At 38.5% G+C, this 23,859-nt stretch overlaps 1 protein-coding gene and 1 pseudogene across 5 annotated transcripts in view; both read left to right on the top strand.

The window, feature by feature from the left end:
- Nucleotides 1–23,859, top strand: part of ERBB2IP (erbb2 interacting protein) — a 149,987-nt gene that overhangs the window by 34,821 nt on the left and 91,307 nt on the right. For all 5 annotated transcript variants that reach the window (XM_011966741.1, XM_011966743.1, XM_011966740.1 and 2 more), the window contains exon 2: nt 21,764–21,811. The gene's annotated coding sequence lies outside the window, so the exon portion shown is untranslated. The remainder of the gene's footprint in view (nt 1–21,763; nt 21,812–23,859) is intronic.
- Nucleotides 16,885–17,272, top strand: LOC105529586 (annotated as a pseudogene).

Raw genomic sequence — 23,859 nt, 5'->3', positions numbered from 1 at the left:
GTTTATTATTAAAGAAAAAAATTTTTAAATAAATTTACGTAGTTTAAGTGTTTATAAAGTCTGCAGTAGTGTACATTAATGTCCTAGACCTTCACATTCACTCACTACTGACCCAGAGCAGTTTCCAGCCCTGCAAGCTCCATTTATGATAGGTGTACTAGTTTTTTTTTTTGTAATCTTTTATACCATATTTTTGCTGTACTTTTTCTATGTTTAGGTATGTTTAAATACACAAATACTTACCATTGTGTCATAGTTGCCTGCTGTATTCACTACATCAGCATGTGGTACATGTTCTTAGTCTAGTGGCAATAGGCTACACCATATAGCCTAGATGTGTAGTAGGTTATACCATCTGGGTTTCCGTAAGTAGACTCTGTGGTGTTTGTACAGTGATGAAATTGCCAAACAGTGCATTTCTTAGAACATATTCTGTCAAGCAGTGCATGATTGTTTCTTCCAACAAAGGTGCTTTTGGTTAATCAGACCTTATACCGATTATTTATTGTGAAATAAACCATCTGAAACTTAGTGATATTATAAACCGAGAAGAGTCATCATTATTACCTATCATGGGTCTAGGGCTTATCTTGGCTTAGCTAGTTGGTTCTTGCTCAAGTTCTTTTGTGGTTGCAGTTAGATGGTTGCCAGGGGTCATGAGCCAGAGCACCTGCATGTGGCTTCTCAGTAAGACTTGAGTTTCCTTACAGCAAGTGGCTGGTTTCAGAGGGCAAGTGGATGAAAGGAAAAGGGCAAAAGCCTAAGTGGCAACTGTATTAGCCTTTTTATCCTAGCCTTGGATGTCGTGTAGCATCACTTCTGTTGTATTTTGTTTTTAAGAAGCACGTCACTAAGACCAGCTCTTATTCCAGTGTTGGGGAGGAAGATTTCACCTCTTGGATTTCACCTCTTGAGGGGAGAAGTGTAAAAGAATTTGTGGAAAATGTTATGCCTACCACAGACCTCATTCTGCAAAATAGTGGCATCTTGTTGGTTAGGGATTAAGTTCTAAAGTCAGTGTAAATGGAAGGTATCATGATGGGGAAACCGTTATACATCTTTGTCCGGCATGGTGAGGATTTTCTATAGGTTCAAGAAAAAGTCACTGTTTCTTCCACTGAATATCAAATAGGATATATTTGGCTTGTGTTCAGTGCCTCTCTTGTATGGAAAATATAATTAAGTACTAGAGTAACATTTAGCAAAGTGCAGTTATCAGACTTTGAGAAGCTCTGTGGAAAAGAAAATTGACATCACTGTCAAACTCATTACAAGACCTACATTTATTGAGTAAAGAAGATAGGCAGAATTACTTGCATTATTACTTTTATTTAATTTTAATTTTATTTATTTATTTATTTGAGACGATGTCTCGCTTCATTGCCCAGGCTGGAGTGCAGTGGCCCAATCTCAGCTCACTGCAACCTCTGCCTCCCGGGTTCAAGCAGTTCTCCTGTCTCAGCCTCCTGAGTAGCTGGGACTACAGGCGCCTGCCATCATGCCCTACTAATTTTTGTATTTTTAGTAGAGACAGGGTTCCCTGTGTTGGTAAGGCTGGTCTCAAAAATCCTGACCTCAGGTGATCCACCTGCCTCGACCTCCCAAAGTGTTGGGATTACAGGCATGAGCCACTGCACCCGGCCTATTACTTTTATTTTAAAATTTAGTTTGGAGAAATTATATAACTCAATTCATAAATAAATATATGAATGATGCAACTACTTTCTTTTCCTAAATATTTGTTTCAAATGAGAAGGGAAATATGATTGAGTGGTCTCTTCCCTTCTTATAGTAAAAATAATGCAGTACAGTGTTTAAGGGCATGTAAGTGAATGAGAGTTAGTATCGACCTTAAGCTACTGTGATATATGTCAATTAAAAAATGCTAATGTGGCAACTTTCGGAGGATAAAGCAAAAAGAAAAAAATGCTTATGTGAGAACAAGCATGCCAGCCAGCCATGGTCACCCCACACCCAATAAAACAGGTAAAGAGGCAAACACAAAAAGTACCTGTGAGGATGAATAGTATAAATAAAATATTTTCAAAGAAACAAATTACTCTTATGTATCCTCAATAGAAAGGAAAAACTATTATCTATTCAACTTACGTATAATTATGTTTTCTGTTGCTGATTCAGTTACTTTTGGGAAACGTAGCACAAGAAAAGCCACTCAATATGGCTTTGTGTTGGACATTTGGATTTCTTAGAACAGCTAACGAAAATGTAGTTTTTATGCCCTTTGTTTTTTGACATAAAGAATCTGAGATTGAAGAGTTAATGTGTTCAGGATTACAGAATGGTAAATGGTGGAATCTGGACTCAAATGTAAAACAGTATTTTTCCAAAGCCAGCTACTTTTATGTTCAGCTATATTGTTTCTTGAATTTTCAGTGATTTATTGGTAGGCTTTTTGTTATCTGGGAATTCCTTCTATTAAAATTATATTGTCAAGTGTTGAAATATGCAGGTTTTAACTAGTTGCATTGACACAGCTTGATTTTGTGTCACTTTTAAACCATCCCCTGCTTCCCCAGGGAGCAAAAACAAAAACCACATATAAACATAGCTTTCTAGGAACAGTAGTTTCAGATACTGCCTCCTAAATTGTTCAAATATCCTAGCTTTTCAGTTCTGTTTGTTCCAAGGTGGCCATATATTGTTATTTTTCAATAATCACATATAGTTGTTTTGCCATTTTTGTTTAGGGAATTACTATTAATTGTTTTTAAATATTAAGCATGATAAACTTCAGATGTTCCTGTTTTTAAAGACCGGGTTCTCATATATTGAGTGGTTTCACTTTTCTTACCTTGCCCCAAAGTAATTGAATCAGCAACAGAAGAATGCATGACATTTTAATTGTCTACATCAAATTACATAATCTGGTGAAGTATGAAGACTACACTGTTAAAGTATTAATGACTTTTATTTATTAAACCAAACAGTGAAAGAGATGGTATAGGGACATTCACCTCATGTTTTGTAAGTTATATTATTGGCTAAATAGTATCAGGATTGTTTTTAGTTCTGCATTGCTAACTGAGTGATCTATCTAAATCTTAAATTAGACTATGTCCCTCCTTTGCCTTAAGTCTTAAAAACTGCTGCTTACCCATCAAAGTTTATATTACTTAGTATGGTATTTAAAGCTTTTAAGTTCTGGCCCCCTGCTGACTAATGTCATTCCTATATATTTCAAAGTCTATCCTACCTAAGTTTGTCCGCTGGCAACACTAACTACTTTTTTTCTGTATATACAGATATTCTACACTTTGGTTTATATATTCTATTTTATTCTGTCCTATTAGTCTGTTTCCCTTACCACCAGACTATTTGGTCTCCTTTCCCCCACATTTGTAACTTTTTAATATTCTTTTTAAGACGTGTTCTTGCTCTTTTGCTCAGAGTTGAGTACAGTCGTGTAATCATAGCTCATCGTGGCCTTAAACTCCTGAGCTTGTCAAGCAATTCTCCTGCCTCAGCTTCCTAAGTAACTGGGGCTACAGACATACACCACCATGCCTGGCTAATTTTATTTTTATTTTTAGAGACAGGGTGGTGTTGTGTTGCCCAGGTTGGTCTTGAACTCCTGGTCTCAACTCCTGCCTCAGCTGGGATTACAGGTGTGAGCCACTGGGCTGGGTGGCTATCATGTTTTATCTAAAATTGGAAACTCCTTGAGGCCGGGACCATTTATCTTTGTATCTTCAGTGTTCAGCACCTAGTAGTAACTCAGCAAATGTTTGTTTTCTTTCTGACGTATTTGTCATATTTGTATTTGTTGTATTTAGCATCAGAAAGCCAAATATGGTCATTCAGCATGAATTTTACTGATTCCATTTGTTATTTTAGTCCAGAATTGCTACCAAAGTGTTTAGGTTTGACCTTTTTGTGCCCATGAAGTCTAGTCTTTTTGATGATAAATCTAAATTGGTTGAGGTGTAATGAAAAAGGCAGTCAGTTGTCTAGAAGTGACTGTGACAGTTGCAGATTTATCTTGTTTGTGCATGCTATTTTTTTTTTTCAGTGTTCAAAGCCTGTGTTACATCAGGTTTTCAGGTTTAGATTTCCTAACTTTGGAACACAAAGTTCTGTTTTTAGAAGAATGGGTATTGAGTCCTTGAGTGTGGGTAGAAAGACAGAGACAGACTGATTTGCAAAATAATTGAGGATCATATTTATATTTGAATTTTCACTTGCTTGAACTTTCAGATTTCAGCTCAAAAGCTTTGGTATAAGTAAAGTATATTAATAAGACCCATTGCATGAAAGTAACCGAAACCAGTAAAAATAAGATAATAAGGATGTAATAGTTTCTTATGGATACTCAAGGGCTAGAATGCAGTTAGTCTCAGAAAGGAATTAGAACAAGTAACTGGAAGGCCATCAGGAATCCAGAACCATCACTCTTTTATATTTTTCTCTCTTCAGATGAGCATTCTGTTTCTGTGTCCATATGGTAGAAGGCAGCAGCTCCATAGATTATGGCTTCAGATGTTACAGTTCCGTTGAATGCAGAGATAGACTTGCTGTCTTTCCGTCCCACTTACATATCCTGGGGAGAGAGAAATGATTGACTGGCTTGAGTCAGGTGCCCATCCCCTTTCCAGTCTGCTCCATCTAGGAGGGCAGTGTTACCTGGTACCAAAATAGATGTTAGAGGGCCACCCCTTTCAAATGGGAGAATAGCCCTCACAGCAGGGCTTCTATATTATAGTGCAGGTTGCTTATTCCACATGCTGCTTGCCAAGCTGTATACCTATAAGGGCTGCAGTTTTAAAATTTGTACAAAGGTGCTTTATGGATTTGTGGTAACCTTTTCTCAGAGAAAGGAGGAGTCATTGTGAATTGGGGAGCTATTCCAAGGGGGTCTGCTATGTCATTTTTTGTGGGTATTTATTGTCCATCTTAGTATTGCCAAACTCTTAGCACTGAATTATTAGATTGGTTCTCACCCTTGGGCAATGGAGTTTTATTGCAGCAAAACAAAAATCTGTATGTATATGTGTTTTCTCAATAGGAATATTGACAGTGGACTTACTATAATGTGGGGCTTTGACATTTGTGGACCTGCTGAAGTGTCCTCACACTCATTGAGAACCACTGATGTTATGCAAATGCTATTAAACTTCGCATCTAAGACTTCTTATTTGTCCTGTGACCTTTGATTATATTTCAACATGCATAAAATACTTTAGAGGGTTTTGGAGTGCCATGTATGTGAATGAACTTGGCACTAAGCACCCCATAGTTTCTACAGAAAAATTTAAAGAATATTTGTTACTTAAAATTATGTTTGGTTAAGTAGAAGCTTACATTTTTGTTTTTCTTCTTTTCCTCTCCATATCTGCTGTACTATTTCACGTACAAAATAAATCTTCAGCCCTAAGGGATGTTTGGGATAGTTTTACAGGATTATGGATTTTATTCCTAAAATAAATCTGAATGCTACTGAAAGTGAAACTTTTTAAAGATAAGATTTTCATCAAGTGGTGGTATTTTAAAGCTTTGCTTATAAGTGGTAATAATTAACCTTTGAAAATCCTGCTGTAATAAGGTGTTGAGAGTGATCTAGCTTTCTTTGGAAGGTTTTTGATGTTCCTAATCATTCCCAGCCTAAATTAACCCCAAGGAAAATGAGAACTTCAACCTGACCTCTCATTGTTTTGCCAATTCCTACCTTTTTTTCTGTTTCTTTTTGGTTCTTTTATTTCTGTTCAGTTTAGGGGAAAGAATAAACTTACAAAGAAATTCACCTTAAGAAATTAGGAACTTGTCTCTTCCAGATTTGTTTGCATTTTACTAGAGGATGTATGAGGAGGGACCAGAAGAAATAACTAATGGTGGAATTTCATGCACTGTGGCACTCACATCTAAGATTCTCAAATCAGGTCATGCTTTTCAACAGGTCTGGTTTAGTTTCTAGGGCAGTAGACACACTGCATAAAAACATTTTATTTATAGTGAGTTTCTCTTAAAATACCACTTGAAGAACCAAAGAAGTAATTAGTATATTGAATTGGGTAGGTGGAATGAGGAGTCAGTAGTAAGGCAAAAGGCCTCACCTGAACAAAGGATTTGATTCAGTAGTAAAGTTGTATAAAGGCAAATTGGGAGTAGATTAAGGAGGTTTGGGGATTAAGTAATGTATTTTAGGTTTTTAAAGCGGAAAGGGAGATAGTAAAATAAATGATTTTAAGGAAAAAAAATAGGTGCTGACTAAATAGAATTAGGGAATCAGTTTGGAATCTATGGTGCTAATACATAAAAGTGGGCTGAGGCCAGGCATGGTGACTCATGCCTGTAATTCCAGCACTTTGGGAGGGTAAGGCTGGGGGATTGCTTGAGGCCAAGGAGTTTGAGACCAGCCTGGGCAACATAGCGACACTCCGTCTCTACCAAATAAAAACTAAAAAAATTACCCAGATGTGGTGGTGCACACATGTAGTCCCAGCTACTTGAGAGGCCAAAGTGGGAGGATCGCTTTGAGCCTAGGAGGTTGATTGTGCCATTGCCCGTCAGCTTAGGTGACAGAGGAGAGAGGCAGTGTCTCAAAGAAAAGAAAATGCATAAAAGTGACATTAACTGATGTCCTAATATTTTTCTTTTAAATATATTTTTAAATTGAGGTATAATTCACATACAATTTACCCTTTTAAAGTACACAGTTCAATAGTTTTTAGTATTTTTACAAGTTGTGTACCCATTATCACTATCTAATTCCAAAACATTTCATCGGGGCTTCAAACCAAACCAAAACAAAACCCATACTCCTTGGCACTCACTCCTCATTCTTGTCTGTCCCCAGATCATGGCAACCACTAATCTACTTTGCCTCTGTCGACTTGAGTATTCCTGATATTTGATAAAAATCAAATCATACAACATGTGGCCTTTTGTGTCTGGTTTAACATAGCATAATGTTTCCAAAGTTCATGCATGTTGTATCATGTATCAGTACTTCATCCTTTTTATAGCTGAATAATACTCCACTGTAGGGATAGATGACATTTTGTTTATTCATTGGCTGATGGACATTTGAGTTGTTTTTACTTTTTGGTCACTGAATAACGCTGTTATGAACATTAGTTACAAATTTTTCCAAGAACATGTGTTTTCCGTTCTTTTGGATACCTAGGAGTGAAATTGTTGTATCATATGATAATTGTGTTTAACTTTTCGGAGGGACTGCCAGCCTATTTTTCAAAGTGACCACACCATTTTGTATTCCCATCAGCTGTCTTTGAAATTCCAGTTTCTCCACATCCTCCCAGTATGTTATTGCCTGTCTCGATTACAGCCATCCTAGTGAGTATAAAATGGTAATATCATTGTGGTTTTGATTTGTATTGCCCAAATGACTAGTAACATTAGCATCTTTATGGGCTTTTTGTGGCATTTGTTTTATCTTTAGGAGAAATGCCTGTTCAAATCCTTTGCCCTTTTTAAAGTTTTGTTTTTTGTCTTTTTGTTTAGTTTTAAGAGTTCTTTATCTATTCTAGCTAAAAGTTCATTATCAGATATATGATTTATAGATATTTTCTCCCATTCTGTGGTTTGTCTTTGTACTTTATTGGTAATACTCATATTTTTTATTTTAATAGGAATATCTCTAGTGTTTTATTCTGGACACTGATGGTTAGTTTCCTATTGAGGAAATACACTGTTTCTAATATACTAAGAATTTTGTCAAGAATAGATGTTGACTTTTATTTAGATTTATTACCTTTCGGTATTCCCCCTTTTGTCTCATTGTATGATGAGGTATTGTCAGTAGATTGTTCTCACGTAGAGAAAAATCGTCTTGGCATTCCTAGAATCAATTCTCCTTAGTAATGTTTTACTATTACTGTTGCATTTGAGTTGCTTTCGTATAAGTTAGGATTTTTTGAAGTATTCTTTAATCTAAATATAACATTTTTGTTCTTGAATCTAAATGTTAAATTCTGATGTTAGATCTAAATGTTAGATTCAAGAATACTTCAGAAAATCCTAAATTATACAGAAGCAACTAAATGGTTGCTTTATACTGACTTTGAGAGGTGTTGGTATCACAGTTATATTGAATCTTCCTTCTTTGTTGTGAACCCTGAACCTTGCAAATTTCACCTCCTGAAAGTTTGCAAGCAAGCACTGGGTTCATGTTGTCCTTTACAGTAGTAATTTTGACAAATTTCACCCTTGATTTCATCTGTGATTTTCTATTTCTTGAGAACATTCTTATAATTTATATTTTTATATAAAGTCATGTATTGTGAAGCATGTCACTATTTGAGCTTAGTAATTTTTTATTTTTTAAAATACTTTTTTGTTTGTTTGTTTTTGAGGCAGGGCCTCACCCTGTCACCCAGGCTGGAGTGCAGTGGCATAATCATAGCTTACTGTAGCCTGATAGCCTCAAAATCCTGGACTCATGCTATCCTCCTGAGCAGCTGGGGCTATAGGCATGTGTCACCATGCCCAGCTAATTTTGTAATTTTTTTGTAGAGATAAGGGCTCACTATGTTGTGCAGGCGGGTCTCTTAACTGTGGGCCCCAAATGATCCTCCCACCTGCACCTTGCCTAAAAATACTTATCTGTATTGTTAAATTACCATTCTGATTCCTACTCGTATGTTTTATTTCTTTAGATCTGCTGGGAAATTGTCTGTTCTTTATGTTTCTCTGCTTCTACCAAAAACAGAACTAGCTGATGGATTTAGTCATTTTTACTGTTTCTCTTTTCTAAATAATTAATTCCTGCTTTTTTCTTTAAATGCCTTCACTGAATGGAGACATTGGATGGGGAGTTGGATATACAAGTCTGAGGTTTAGGAGAGTGGTCCAGGCTTCAGTAAAGCAGGCATTTCTGGTGTCCTGCATCACAGTTCTCTTGGCTCACCTCTGATTTTTAACCCCTCCTGCAGGAAATAATACTATGAAAGCTTAGACTCTTCTCAGGCTGAGCTTCCTGCTGCAAACACACTCTTCATTTTTTGGCCCCAGTGATTTCTTTTCTGTGGGAGGCCAAAAAGATTAGAAAGTAAGCGTAGATTGGTAGTGAGGCAGAGGTAATGCCTATAGAGGCAGTGCTGTTCCTGTATCATACTGGATGGATAAAAGGTCACGTCTCATTCTATCTGGAGAGAATTTTGAGAGACCATCTATATGCTTCTTGGGAGGTTTAAGTAGATTGATCCCCTGTTATCTTTAGGGATGACATTGATAGTATACTATTCCTTATATTGGCTTTTTTTCCATCCCTGTCTTACTCTTCCTGTTCCCGTAGGTCATTCTCTAGACAAACTACTTTTACTCAGGTTCTTACCTCAGTCATTGCCTTTGGGAGAACCCAAACTAAGATAGCAATCATTAGAGTACTTAGTATTTAAAAGGTAGATAAGAGTTCAGTAATTGAGACTGGATGAGCACCAAATGTGTGAGTATATATAGAAAAGAAGGCCAAGATCTGTGTTCTTTGTATCGTTAGGAATGAGTTAAGAGGTTGGCATAAAGAGGAGCAACTAGCAAAGGAAACTGAGGTTTGACCAGTGGTATAGAAACAGAACTAGGAGAATGTGTGGTGTGTTGGAAGCTAAATGAAGAAAACTTGGAAAGTAAGGGGAAGCGATGCTGCTAAGAAAGCAAGGGGGAGAAATGAATTTAGATTGTCTATTGAATTTATTTTATTTATTTATTTGTTTGTTTATTTTTGAGGCAGAGTCTCGCTTTGTCGCCCAGGCTGGATTGCAGTGGCGGGATCTTGGCCCACTGCAACCTTTGCCTCCTGGGTTCAAGTGATTCTTCTGCCTCAGCCTCTCGAGTAGCTGGGATTGCAGGCGTGTGCCACGATGCCCAGCTGATTTTTGTGTTATTAGTAGAGACAGGATTTCACTACGTTGGCCAGGCTGGTCTCAAACTCCTGACCTCAAGTGATCTGCCTGCCTCGACCTTCCAAAGTGCTGGGATTACAGGCGTGAGCCACCACATCCAGCTGTATTTTTTTATTTTTTTATTTTTCGCAATGGAGTCTCACTCTGTCACCCAGGCTGTAGTGCAGTGGCACAATCTCAGCTCACTGCAACCTCTGCCTCCCAGATTCAAGCGATTCTCTTGCCTCAGCCTCCTGAATAGCTGGAATTACAGGTGCCCTGCACCATGCCTGGCTAATTTTTGCATTTTTAGTAGAAATGGGCTTTCACCATGTTGGCCAGGCTGGTCGCGAACTCCTGGCTTCAAGTGATCCGCCGTGGCGCCTCCGAAAGTGCTGGGATTACAGGTGTGAGCCACTGTGCCTGACCAGATTGTCTATTGACTTTAGATGTTTTAAGAACAGTTTTTCTTGAAACGATAGGGACAAAAGTGTCATTGGAGTGGATATAGGAACACTTGATAGAATAATTGAAGTCACTGCATGTGGACAACTTGTTTGAGGAATTTTTCTGTAAAAGACAGCAGAGTAATGGGTTGGTAGCTGTAGAGAGAGATGTGGTTTCAGGAGAGATTCTTTTTAATATGCTATACCTGCTTGGTATAGCATATTGCTGTGTGTGGTCACAATCAGTTTAGAGTATTTTAGACTGTTTCTCTTTGTAAGGATAGACTTAATATTCCCCATCATAATTAGGGTTCTTTCTAGTGAATTTGACTGCCTTTTTCTGTTTCCATTTAGGGCTCCCTAAGTCATGCATAATGAATTCATGGAGGAAAAGAAGTTATTACAAATTACTAGGAGAAACAAAGGTGATTGGGAATTACTCTGGCGTAGACATAAACATGAGGAAGTGAAGAGAAGTGATGGAATACACGTGGGGAAATTAATCCTGCTACAGGATTGCATCTTATGGGGAAGAGTTTAGAATCCAGTCAAGACTGTATGAGAGGCTGGGCACAGTAGCTCACACCTATAATCCCAGCACTTTGGGAAGCTGAGGTGCTTGAATCACTTGAGGCCAGGAGTTTGAGACCATCCTGGCCAACATGGTGAAACCCCATCTCTACTAAAATTACAAAAATTAACTATGTGTAGTGGCGTACACTTGTAATCCCAGCTACTGTGGAGGCTGAAGCATGATAATTGCTTGAACCCGGGAGGCAGAGGTTGCAGTGAGCTGAGATTGCGCCACTGTACTCCAGCCTGGGTGACAGAATGAGACTGTCTCACACAAAAAAAGAAAGATTAGACAAGAAAGCTATTTCTAGGTTTGAAACAATGCCATGATTTAATTTCCCTGTCATATTAAGCAACAGCTTTGTGAATATATATATTTGTAATCCGTATTGTCACAAATGTCTTTTTGCACACCTTTTGTTGACCTATTTTTGAAAATAGCCAAGTCAACTCAACTCTATGCTAGGAACAGGTGAAATTTACCCACAGACTTCCAGTCTTTATTTTATGCAGTTTCACCTTTTCCAAGTATTGTTATGAGCCATATTGAGCTGTTTTCTTTCCTTGTTCTCTCCCACTTCTTCCTTCAGATTATAGAATGGTCTTATGTCAGCTTTTCATAGTTAATTCTGTCTGAGATGTTTGCATTTGTAATCATATGTCTAATTGTGGAATGAGCGAGTTTTTCTGTTGAAAAAAAATTGAGGCTTTCTTGTTTCCTAAGTTATGTCAGTCCTGCTACACTGAGATGGAAGAGAATTCCACAGATTCTTCTACCTTGACCTACACTTATAAAATAGGGCTAACAAAAATTGGTGTACTCAAAGAAGCCTTAGTGATCTGAATTTCAGAGTTAACAAGAGTTCTGTGTAGGTGAATGTGGCAGTTTGCCTGCCTGGGGGCAGGTGTCTGGTATCAGTATAGGTTGATAATATGGAGAGACATTGAAGTTATAGGATAAAGGCATTCGAGAATTAGGATCCTTGAATGACAGTGGGGGCTTTAGGGGAGATGTGGGACTCTGACAGAGCCTCAAAGACAAAAATCAAATAATTAAGCATGATACTTTGGTTCCGTCTTCCCGTTACATTTTGCCAAGAAGTCGCAGGATAGGAGAGGATTGAAAGCATAGAGAAATCATGTAGTCCTGCAAATTCAAAGAGTGCTTGGAATTTGGGGCCCTGTTGGACTTGAATCTAAAGGTAAACTGAAAGAAAAAATATTTGGAACTGCAACCCAAACTTCTACTACCTCAGATTTGACAAGATCGAAAAGGTGACTTTGGGTCAGTGATGGCGAGGTTGGGATTTGGGCTTATTACAGATGAATTCAGTCTAATTAAAGCTGCTGCCAGTCCCAGCTCAAATGGACTCTACTAGAAATCTGAATTTCTAACTTTTATCCTGGGAGAAGTAGAAGGACCTTACACTCCCTGGGAAATAACACTTAAAACAATATTATAGTGGGGCGTAGTGGCTTATGCCTGTAACCCTAGCACTTTGAGAGGTGCAAGCAGGAGGATTGCTTTAGCCCAGGAGTTCAATACCAGCCTGGGCAACATAGTAGGACCCTGTCTCCACAAAAAATAAAAAATTGCTGACTGTGGTGGTGGTACATGCCTATAGTCCCAGCTGTTTGGGAGACTGAGATTGGGGATTACTTGAACCCTGGGAGGTTGAGGCTACAGTGAGCTGAGATTGTGCCAGTGCACTCCAGCCTGGGTGACTGAGACCCTGTCTGAAAAAAAGCCCCAAAACCAAATGAATAAAATTATACTGAATTTCTGACTATTACCTTATAGTGTCTAGAATATTATAAAATATATGAAATATACAAAGACATGGAAAAAGGTGATTGTATAGGCTTATAGATGACCCAGTTATTGGAATTAGGAGAAAAGAACATTAAGGCAATTGGCAGGATAATATATGGGGGATTGAGTATTTCAGGTGAGTAATGGAAATGCCAAAAAACCAAATGCATATTCTGGAACTGAAAAATAGAATATCTTAAATTTAAAAAATTGATCAATAGCCTTAATAGCAGATCTATGATAAGAAATAAAGACAGAAGGAAATGGTAAATGTGAATAAATACGAAAGTTTATTTTCTAGTTTTTAAATTTATATAAATGACAGTGGATAGCACAAAGCCAAAAATAACAATGTATTGTAGAATTTATAGTATGTGTCAGTAAAATATAAGACAGCACAAAAGATGGAAGTAAATTACGCATACTCTTTTATAGTACTTAGATTATATGTGAAATGGTATATCATTTGAAAATGGGCTATATTGAATGAAGAATGCATATTGTAATTTCTAGAACAACCAAAAATGTAGGATAGCTAAAAGTCCATAAAAGGAGATAAAATGGAATAAAAGGAAAACTTTATTAGAAGGTAAGAAAAGATGAACAAAGAACGAATAGAAAATAAATATGAGGCTGGGTGTGGTGGCTCACACCTGTAATCCCAGTGCTTTGGGAGGCCAAGGCGGTGGTGATCACTTGAGGTCAGGAATTTGAGACCAGCCTGGCCAACATGGGGAAACCCTGTCTCTACTAAAAGTACAAAAACTACCTGGTGTCGGGCGCGGTGTCGGGCGCCTGTAGTCCAAGCTACTCGGGAGGCTGAGGCAGAAGAATCGCGTGAACCTGGGAGGTGGAGGTTACAGTGAGCTTGAGATCATGCCACTGCACTCCAGCCTGGGTGACAGAGCAACACTCCGTCTCAAAAAAAGAAATCATAATGTGATAGTTTTAAGTTCTGTCGTGGCAATAATTACATAAAATATGAAAGATCTAAGCCCACCATTAAAACATAGAAATTGTCAAATTTGATTTCTAAAAAGACCCAACATTATGCTTCCTACAAATGGGTACTTGAAATGTAAAGACGTTTAGTTAAAAGTAATGGATAGAAAATATATACCACATTAACACTAACCAAGAGAAAGCTCCTATAGGACTATCGTGACATCAGGCAAAATATTAAAAGACAAGGATTACTAACAGGGAAAAAAACCTCATAATGTTAGAAGGATCCATTCACCAAGGAGGTATGAGCCCTAAATATCTATTCACGGTATAGTGGACCTGCAACATACATGAAATAAAAATAAAAGAATAGACAAATTTACAACTGTAGTTAAGAGATGCCTATACTTTTCGATAACTTACAGAAAAAGAAAGCCATAAATTGGTAAGGCTATAGAAGATTTGAACACAACTGTCAACCAATTTTATCTAATTGACATTTATAGAACATTATACCCAAGAGATGTAGTATGTGACATTCATGTACACATGGAACCTCTCACTAAGAATTATGTGGGACCATCGAAAGTCTCAACATACTTCAAAGACTTGAAATGATAGTACTGTTCTGTTGACTGCATTGGAATTACATAGAAATCAGTAACAAAGTGAGGTTTGGTAGATTACCAAATATTTTGAAATTAAGGAAGTCAGTTTTGAATAACCCATCAGTAAAATAATAAATCAGATGGAAAATTAGAAAGGACATTAAATATATTCAGCAAAAGACAACATCAAAATTATTAAATGTGTGCTTAAATTATTAAAGTAGTACTCGGATAATTTGTATCTTTAAAGTTTAATGAAGAAATAAGGATTAGAAAGTTTTATTCTAAGGACAGAAAAAGAAATTCAGAATAAGTGAAAGGCAGAAAATATAGAGAAGAAAGCAGAAATCAATGAAATAGAAAGCATACTCTAAGAAAATGAACAAAATATAACATTTCCTCTTTGAAAAGATAATCCAGTAGATAAACCTGTAGCAAGATTGACTGAGGGGAATAAAAAAATCCGCAGATTACTGATATAGAAAATGGAGGGGTGCTTATGGTACAGATTCTATAGCTGTTAGAAGGATAAAAAGGAAATAACTATTTAAAACTTTTGTTTGTTATTTTTAAACAACAAAAACCAATTGTTTTAGGTATCTGTTTCTGTGTTAAGAATCTCTCCACCACTTGGTGACTTAAAACAACAGCAGTTGACTGTTTCTCTGAATTATGTGAATCAGCATGTGGTCTTTTATCCCAGGCTTCTTTGTGGCATTGTATTCTCAGGGCAACATTCAAAGAAGGTAAAGGTGGACTTTGCAAATCATGAGGCATAGGGACTGTCACTTGCCTAACAAAACTTATGCTGCATTGAGTTGATGTAAACAAGTCACAAGGCCTGCCCAAATTCATGGGGTTGGGGAAATAGATTCTATCTCATTATTTTAGGTGGTGTAAAACATTCTGGCCGTGTTTTTCAGTCTACAGTGGTTAAGTCAGAAATAGTGAAGTCTGAGATTTTACCCTATTTATAAGCTAAAAAGTTAAGCCTGCCAGAAAACAGAATACCTTCAGATTAGAGACAGAGAGATTATTACCACAAAAGCAGTAACTAGAGCAATGTCTTGTGTCAGTTCTTCACAGGGTGACATACTGAGAGTCCTATAGTACCTGCTCATGCAGTAGTGTACGTTATAGGAGAAGAACCCCAAAACAGAAAACCTGATCTTATTTAGGACCACTGGTAACCTGTCCATCCTCTCCTCTGGAGTGTAAGCAAGTCTTTTCTGGAGAGGGGAAGATGGACTCTCTGAATCTTGCTTAGTGTTACTATCCTAAAATGTCTCTATACAAACACCTTATGTAAATAACATTACTCAGAGGACCGAGAACATGCAGGAATGTGAAATGTTTATGGAGAATTTTCTTTCAACACAGTGTACTCTCGATCACAATAATTTGCCTTCCTCTCATATACAAAATTTGATCTCTCTTCTCCGAAAGCATTATTCCATTAAAGTATGAGACTTGTTGATCTGTCTCATCAAAATGAGATCTAGATACAGATAAGGCTTCTCAATGCCATTTGTAATTAGAAAAATGCAAAATTAAGGAAGACTGAAAATACCAAGTGTTGGTGAGAATGTAATTGTAATTCTCTTTTCTGGGAGTGTTAAATAATAAAACCACTTTATAAGACAATAGTTTTGAATAGAATTAAATTGCTTACAGACTATGACCCAGCAGTTTCATTCGCATATCTTTACCCATGAGAACAGAAGCCTGTGTTCTTATTAACACTTGTACACAAATGTACTTTTATTCAGGACAGGCTGCCTTGGTCAGGTGTTGACTGGGAAGGGGCAAGTGTGAACCTTTTAGGGTGATGGAAATGTTAACATGTCTTGATTCCTGCTGGTTATATGATTGTATCTCTCTACCATCTATACTCTTAGAATGTGTTCATTGTGTAAATTGTATCTAAAAATATAAAAATGGAAAATTTTGCAAATGTAAGGATTCCCTGGTAATTCAGTGTGTATGTCTACCACTTAATTGCACAGTAATACATTTTTAGACATGTTTAGGTTAACCATAGTTTGATTTTAACACTATTAAATTTTAACACTGTTCATATTGAAAAAACACCCAGCTTTCTTCTTGATTAGAATTAGGCTAATGGGACCAGACACTGATGTTGATCTTCTAGTTATAAGTATGATCTAGCCATCAGCATCTTTTCTTTGTTTCTTGTATATGTTATAGGCGTATCACATTTTATATATATTTAGTTTTTGACTGTTGTCCTTCAGAATTACTCTTACACAGCGTTTATAATTTTTTCATTACTTAAGTAGTTTAAAAACTTTTTTTTACTCTTCTACCTTCTATCTTTATTCTTTTTCATATTATTATTTTAATTGTTTATTTATGTACTTATCAGTAAGGGGTTAATAATGTTCATAAAATGCCTTGGAACTAAGCACAAATATACCAAATACAGATTAGCAACATTGTGATAACTATGATTAAACTAAATGATCTTACACAACCACTAAATATCATCTGATAGGTGTGGGAATGCCTGAGGAGGCTTTGTTTTACATTTTTACTAAATGAAATATTGCACCACATAAGATTGCTCTTAAATCCAGTTGAGTATACACGTGCGCCTCGAGGCGACCCCGGAGTGCAGCCTTGCCATGGCCTCCGAAGCTTCTCCGCATCTCAGGGCGCCCCCCTAACTCTCTGTGGATCTGGAGGCCTGGCATCTATGAGGATGACGAGGGGAGGACCTGGGTGACCGTGGTTATGCGACTCAGTCCCCTGAACAGAGAATGGCCCGGGGGCTTGAGCTCCCAGGGCAGCACATATGAACCCAGCATCACGGTGCACATGCGGCTGATGCCAGTGCACACCCCGGAGCCACTGTCCCCCAGCCAGCTGCTCTTTTCCCAACTGCTCCCCGTGTGGCAGCTCTACCCCAGGAGGAGGTACCAAGCAGCAAATTCCAGTTTCTGGAAAATAGTGGACCAGATCGTTTCCATGGAGCAGCTGGTCCTAACATATTGGCCAGCAAGGAATGACTGACATTGGGAGTGGCTGGCCCTGCTTGCCCTGACTCCTCTGGCCTCATGTGTCTTCGGGCCCCCTCAGTGAGGATCTTTGTGTACCTGCTATTCCGTTTGCACATCCAGCATGGCCTCCTTGCAGGCAGGAGGCAGTGGGGCCCCTGCCTGCTCAGCTTCTCTCATTTTCTTTACTTATCAGTCTTGTCCTGTTCCACTCAGATCTGTACTGAGGGCGCTTGGCCTGGATGGGCTTCACTAGGGGCTCCGTCTGTGCACTGGGCCCGTTTCCCCTGCTGGCTGCAAGCCATGGGTTCTCTTTCTCCTCTCTGCCCCTCATGCTGATATTCTAGATGCCACTCCCAAATCTCCTTCACTCCATACCCACTAGGCTGCATACCCAGCCAGGCCTCTGGCACCCTCAGTGCAGCCCATGATTGGAAACTCACCATCAGCAGTCAGTGGCTTGGTTTAAGAGATGGCCACAGAGGGAACTGGGTCTGGATGTGGACTTGGATGCCCTGTGGTTATCAGTTCTGCTGACACTTTGGCCTGAAATAGATGAAGTGCTGAGCAAGCAGTGTGTGCTGGAGCCTCAGTGAGTCCATCTGCACAATGGGGAGCATGGAGGGATGGGTTTGGCCTCTGCTTCTGCTTGTTCAGTCCTTCAGCCCAGAGCAGGATGCTAATTCATGAAGGTGACCTCGCCGTACTGGTTAATTAAACTTTATTGCTCACCGGAAAAAAAAAAAAAAACATAGCCAGGTATATCTTGTGATCTCTTTAGGTAAATAGAAAATGTGCTGTATTAAAAAAAAAAATCTTTATAGTGATTTTACTTTTCAATTTTTATAGTAATTCTCAAACTGAGACTTTTGTCAAAATAATCTCAAGCAGAGGATGGGGAAGGCTAAATGATAGTGGCTATGGTATAAATGAAATAAGATTGACCATGCATTGATTATTGTTGAAACTGTGTTGGAAAAAGGAATCGCATGACATTTTGTTGTTGTTGTTGTTTTGAGATGGAGTCTCTGTCGCCCAGGCTGTAGTATAGTGGCGCAACCTTGGCTCATTCCAGCCTCCGCCTCCCGGGTTCAAGCAATTCTCTCGCCTCAGCTTCCTGAGTAGCTGGGATTACAGGTGTGTACCACCACGCCCAGTTAATTTTTGTATTTTTAGTAGAGATGGGGTTTCACCATGTTGGCCAGGCTGGTTTCAATCTCCTGACTTCGTGATCCACCTGCCTCAGCTTCCCGAAGTGCTGGGATTACAGGCGTGAGCCACCACACCCGGCCCGACATTTTGTTTAAGACAAAGAATTTTGAGTTTTATACTGTACCTAATTTAGTAAATCAGAATCTCTAGGGAGAGGGTATAGTATCTGTATTTTTCAAAAACAATGAGTGAATATTAAGTAGCTAGTTGCAGTTACAGCCAAGATTTGTTTTTCTTCCTCATGAGCAGCTTTTTAAATTGGTGGCAGAGTTTACTAGGGCAGTCTATGAATGGTTGCCCAAATCCTGCTTATGAAAATTATCAATGAGCTCCTCTTTTTCTCTACTAGATTATTTCTATCTATCTGCTTACAAATCTACTGTTGTAGCTCTTCATTCATATTCGGGTCTGGCGACTACTTTATTTTTCTAATGTTTTATATAGCAAAACTACCTGAGTTGTCTGTTCTAGTTCTTCTGCTCTTTCTTGAATCCCTTCCAAGTAGTGTTTTGCCCCACCAACTAGAGGTGATTTTGTCAAGATAATCGATGACTTTCACATTAATACACAATGGCCATTCTAAGTCTTTATTAACAGAGGTGATAACATCTTCCTCCTTGAAACATTTTTTTTTTTCCACCTGGCTTTTAGAATATCACACTTTTTCTGTCAGAGTAGAGTGTCTCTTTTGCTTCACTTGACTGCTTCTCTTCAGTGTCCTTTGCTGGTCTATAATGTTTTGGGGCTCAACCATTGAACCTATTCTCTTTTCTGTCTGCCCTCATGCCCTTGATGATCTCATCTAATTTCATTGCTTTAAATATCATCTATAAGCAGATGACTTTCAAATTTATATCCACAGCTTGGATCTCTTCCCACATCTCTGAATGCCTGTATCTAGCTGCTTACTCAATGTCCTACTCAGATATCTTTCAAGTATTTCAAACTAAAGTTTTTGAATACAAGCATCTCTCTTCTCTCTGCCCTGCTCCTACCATGGTCTTATTCCATTTCAGTTTACTGGCAGCTCCATTCCACCAGACTGTCATATCTGTGGGAGTATGTATGAGTGACAGAAGACTTGGTGGCAAACTTTGCTTGCTGTACACACAGCTTCGTCGTTGCTGTTGTTATTTTTTGTGGCATGCAGTATATGTAGAATTCTTAGAGAACGTTAAACACACGCGTTAAACACGTTAGTCCTATACCATTTGGCATAGCGACAAATAGTTTGATGTATTTAGGGCAATTCTGAAATTCTGAAACACATAAATGGATATCACTCTTGAGTTTTTAAGAAAAAGATGATTTATGATGTATGCACTTTTTATTAAGATTATTATTTATTAAGCTGTCTCACTTTGGAATGTGTTGGCTGCAAGTACAGAAAACATAGCAATAATTTAAGCAAATAAGGGAATTAGTTTTCCCACATACCAAGAAATCCAGAAATAGAGAATAGTTAGCATTAATTCAGCTGCTCAGCAGTGCTATTTGAAACTCCAGCTTGTTTTGTTTTTTTCCTCTGTCAGTCTTATTTATTGGCTGGTTATTTATTAATCCTCATGCTTGTTGACTTATGGTAATAGGATGGTTGTTACAGCACTAGATACTGTGAACACATACAAGGCTAGAAAAATGGGAGAGTGGTGGTGTGAGACATATTTGCTCCGATTTATCAGGAAAGCAAATGTTTTTCCAGAATGAACCCACATTTCACCACCAAAGCAGACTTCAGAATATAAGCCTTTGATTTTCACTGTGTTACCCATTTCTTGGTGACCCCTCCAGGCATGGAAAGCTCAAAAGTGGTAATTGAGCTGGGCCCCTTACTGCCCTGAATAATCTAGAGTCTTGAAAGGAAGGCCAGATCACACCTGTAAACCCAGCACTTTGGGAGGCTGAGGTGGGTGGAAGGATTGCTTGAGCCAGGAGTTTGAGACCAGCCTGGGCAACATAGTTAGACTCTGTCTCTACACACACACACACACAAAAGAAAAAAAGAAAAGAAAAAAAGGGTACCTGGCTGTGGTGGTGGTTGCTTGTAGTCCCACCCACTCAAGAGGCTAAGGCAGGAGGATCCTTTGAGCCCAGGAGGTCGACACTGAAGTGAGCCATGATTGTGCCACTGCATTCTAGCCTGGGTGACAGAACAAGATCCTGTCTCAAAAAAAAAAAAGAAAGTCCAGGCATGGTGGCTCACGCCTGTAACCCCAGCACTTTGGGAGGCCAAGGCAGGTGGATCACTTGAGGTCAGGAGTTTGAGACCAGCCTGGCCAACGTGGCAAAACCCCGTCTATACTAAAAAAAGAGTTAGCCAGCTGTGGCGCACACCTGTAATGCCAGCTACTTGGCAGGCTGAGGCAGGAGAGTTGCTTGAACCCAGGAAGCAGATGTTGCAGTGAGCTGAGATTGCACCACTGTACTCCATCCGGGGCAATAGAGTGATACGTCTCAAAAAAAAAAAAAAAAAGTATTAGAAGGGGAAATAAATCCATGAACAGTTAACAGTGCCTGCCACATAGAACTATGAAAAATTACTAAGATATAATTGGCCGAGTTTATTTGCTTGGAAAATTATTTCCCAGTAAGTTCAAATTAATGGCATTTTAGTGGTAGGTGAAAGAGTATTTATTTATATAATGAGGCCTCTCAATAGTTTATAAATGTATGAAGACTATCCACTGTAAAGATAGCCATTTGGCTGGGTGCAGTGTCTCACGTTTGTAATCCCAGCACTTTGGGAGACTGAGGTGGAAGAATCGCTTAAGGCCAGGAGTTCAAGACCAGCATGGTCAACATAGTGAGACTCTGTCTCTAAAAATAATTTTTAAATTAGCTGGGTATGGTGGTGTATACCTGTAGTCCTAGCTACTCAGGAGGCTGAGGTGGGAGGATTGATTGAGCCCAGGAGTTTGAAGCTGCAGTGAGCCATGTTTGTGTCACTGGGCTCCAGCCTAGGTGACAGAGTGAGACCCAGTCTCTTAAAAAAAAAAAAGCTAGTCATTTATTTAGAAGCTAGTAAATATGTGTATGTGTGTGCATACACTTGTGTGTGTGTTTTTAAGAGGCTAATATTTTGGTGTGACTATTTGGTCTTAACTATTTTCAGTTTACAGAGGTTAATTTTTGAGAAGTTTAATTTAACTTTTATATAAATGAGGTATTAAAAGAGATGTTCCTTAAAGTCATAAGGATCCGTTTTTATTGTTAATTTTTTTTTTTTTTTTTTGATCATGCCACATTGCCCAGGCTTTTTTCAATTTTTTTTTTTTTTTTTTTTTGCTTTCCATAGAATGTTGGCTCAATTAAGAAACATCAGGGAGATAAATTCAACCCGGTGGTAAGTAACTTCAATTTCTTTTGGTAGAAAGTTTTCAGCAGCCAGTTACAGTGGCACACGCCTCTAATCTCAGCACTTTTGGGAGGTCAGTGCAGGAGTTTGAGACCAGCCTGGGCAACATGGCGAAACCCCCATCTCTGTAGAAATTACAAAAATTAGCTGGGTGTGGTGGCTGGTGGCATGGTAGTACCCTTGGGAGGCTGAGGTGGGAGGATCGCTTGAGCCTGGGAGATCGAGGCTGCAGTGAGCCAAGATCACACCACTGCACTCCAGTCTGGGTGACAGAGTGTGACCCTGTTGCCAAAAAAAAAAAAAAAAGCTTATTATTCTGGGTTGACACTTTCTTCTCCATTGTGATTAGAAGATTCTTATATATACAGTATTACTTCTGATTTATAAAGTGGCTCTTCCTTATGACATACCTGAAATTCTAATTAGCAGTTCCCATGTTGATCAATTCAGTTCCGATCAGGCTAGGCTTTCTTCCTTTTGGATTACTTCCTTGTGTTATTCTGTAAAGGAGAATCAGTCTCTGGGTACTGTTACTCATTTACTTCTCTTTCATAGGTTACTTTCCTCCTCTGCCCTCAAGAATTAAGGTTTTCAACCTTTCTTATCAGTCAGCAGTTCTTAGTCTATACCACTTGCACTTGCAGGCCTATCTAGATTTGGCGCTCATTTTTATATTGGCACGAGGCCCACTGAATTTGATCTGAGGTCTAAATTGCTCTCTTTGTAGTCTCTATTCACAGAAAGTTTTCCTTTGAGACGTAAGCTCTATTTAGCTTCCTAGACCCCAACATCTAATCTTCCTTTTCTGAGTTAGTTCTCCTTTCAGAGAAGTTCTACAATTTCTGTTTGTCTGTCTGCAACATGATTAGCTCTACAGAAAAAAACTTGAAAATTGTTATATCTCCATTAACAATTACTTGACCCTATAAATTGCCTTATACCTCAAGTGCCCTACATCTTTATATGTTATCTTTATATATTTGGACCCAGTATGGTCCAGTGGCCATTAAGCATTTAAACGTGTGACTAATAAACTGAATTTTAAATTTTATTTGATTTAGCTTTTAATAATAAGTTTAAATAGCCACATGTGTCTAGTGGCTACCATACTGGACCTAGCAGATAGAATTCTTTCCCATTCTTAAGTGTCCTCCTAACTCAGTATCAGTTGTATTAAAATGTTTAGAACAAGAAATTTTGTATTCATTTTTGGAATTTTTTAAATGATCTCAAGTACATAGGTAAAAATCTAAATTCTCTTCTGGCAATTAAAATCTTCTTATTAGATGAACTGTTTATTCTTATTGATAAAATATGCCTTAATATAAACAGATTGTTACTAAGTAGTAAACTTTTATGGATATTTACTTGTTGACAAAGATTTTAGATGGAAACATTTAATGTTTGACATCTTAGTTTCTTTTTTTAAATTCTGAAGGAGGAGTATGTAGCGAAGATTTACTGATACTTGGGAGCTTGCAGTGAGCTGAGATCCGGCTACTGCACTCCAGCCTGGGCGACAGAGTGAGACTCCGTCTCAAAAAAAAAAAAAGAACCTTCTTTCAAGTATGTATTATTATGGTATGGAAGAGCACAGACTCAATTTTTTCATGGAAAAATGCAGATAACAGTACATATCTTAGAAAGTTGTAGTGACGATGAAATGAGAGTCTGCATATAGTTTATCTAAAGAACTTAGCACAGTGCCTGGTATGGAGTGATTGAGTAAGTAGGCTGGGCGCGGTGGCTCACGCTTATAATCCCAGCACTTTGGGAGGCCAAGACGGGCGGATCACGAGGTCAGGAGATTGAGACTATCCTGGCTAACGCGGTGAAACCCCGTCTACTAAAAATACAAAAAAATTAGCCGGGCGTGGTGGCAGGCTCCTGTAATCCCAGCTACTCAGGAGGCTGAGGCAGGAGAATGACGTGAACCCGGGAGGCGGAGCTTGTAGTGAGCCGAGATCCGGCCACTGCACTCCAGCCTGGGCGACAGAGCGAGACTCCGTCTCAAAAAAAAAAAAAGAAAAAGAAAG

The sequence above is a fragment of the Mandrillus leucophaeus genome, unplaced genomic scaffold (assembly GCF_000951045.1).
Source record: "Mandrillus leucophaeus isolate KB7577 unplaced genomic scaffold, Mleu.le_1.0 Scaffold771, whole genome shotgun sequence".
Taxonomy (NCBI): domain Eukaryota; kingdom Metazoa; phylum Chordata; class Mammalia; order Primates; family Cercopithecidae; genus Mandrillus; species Mandrillus leucophaeus.
This window is presented reverse-complemented; position numbering and strand designations above follow the sequence as displayed.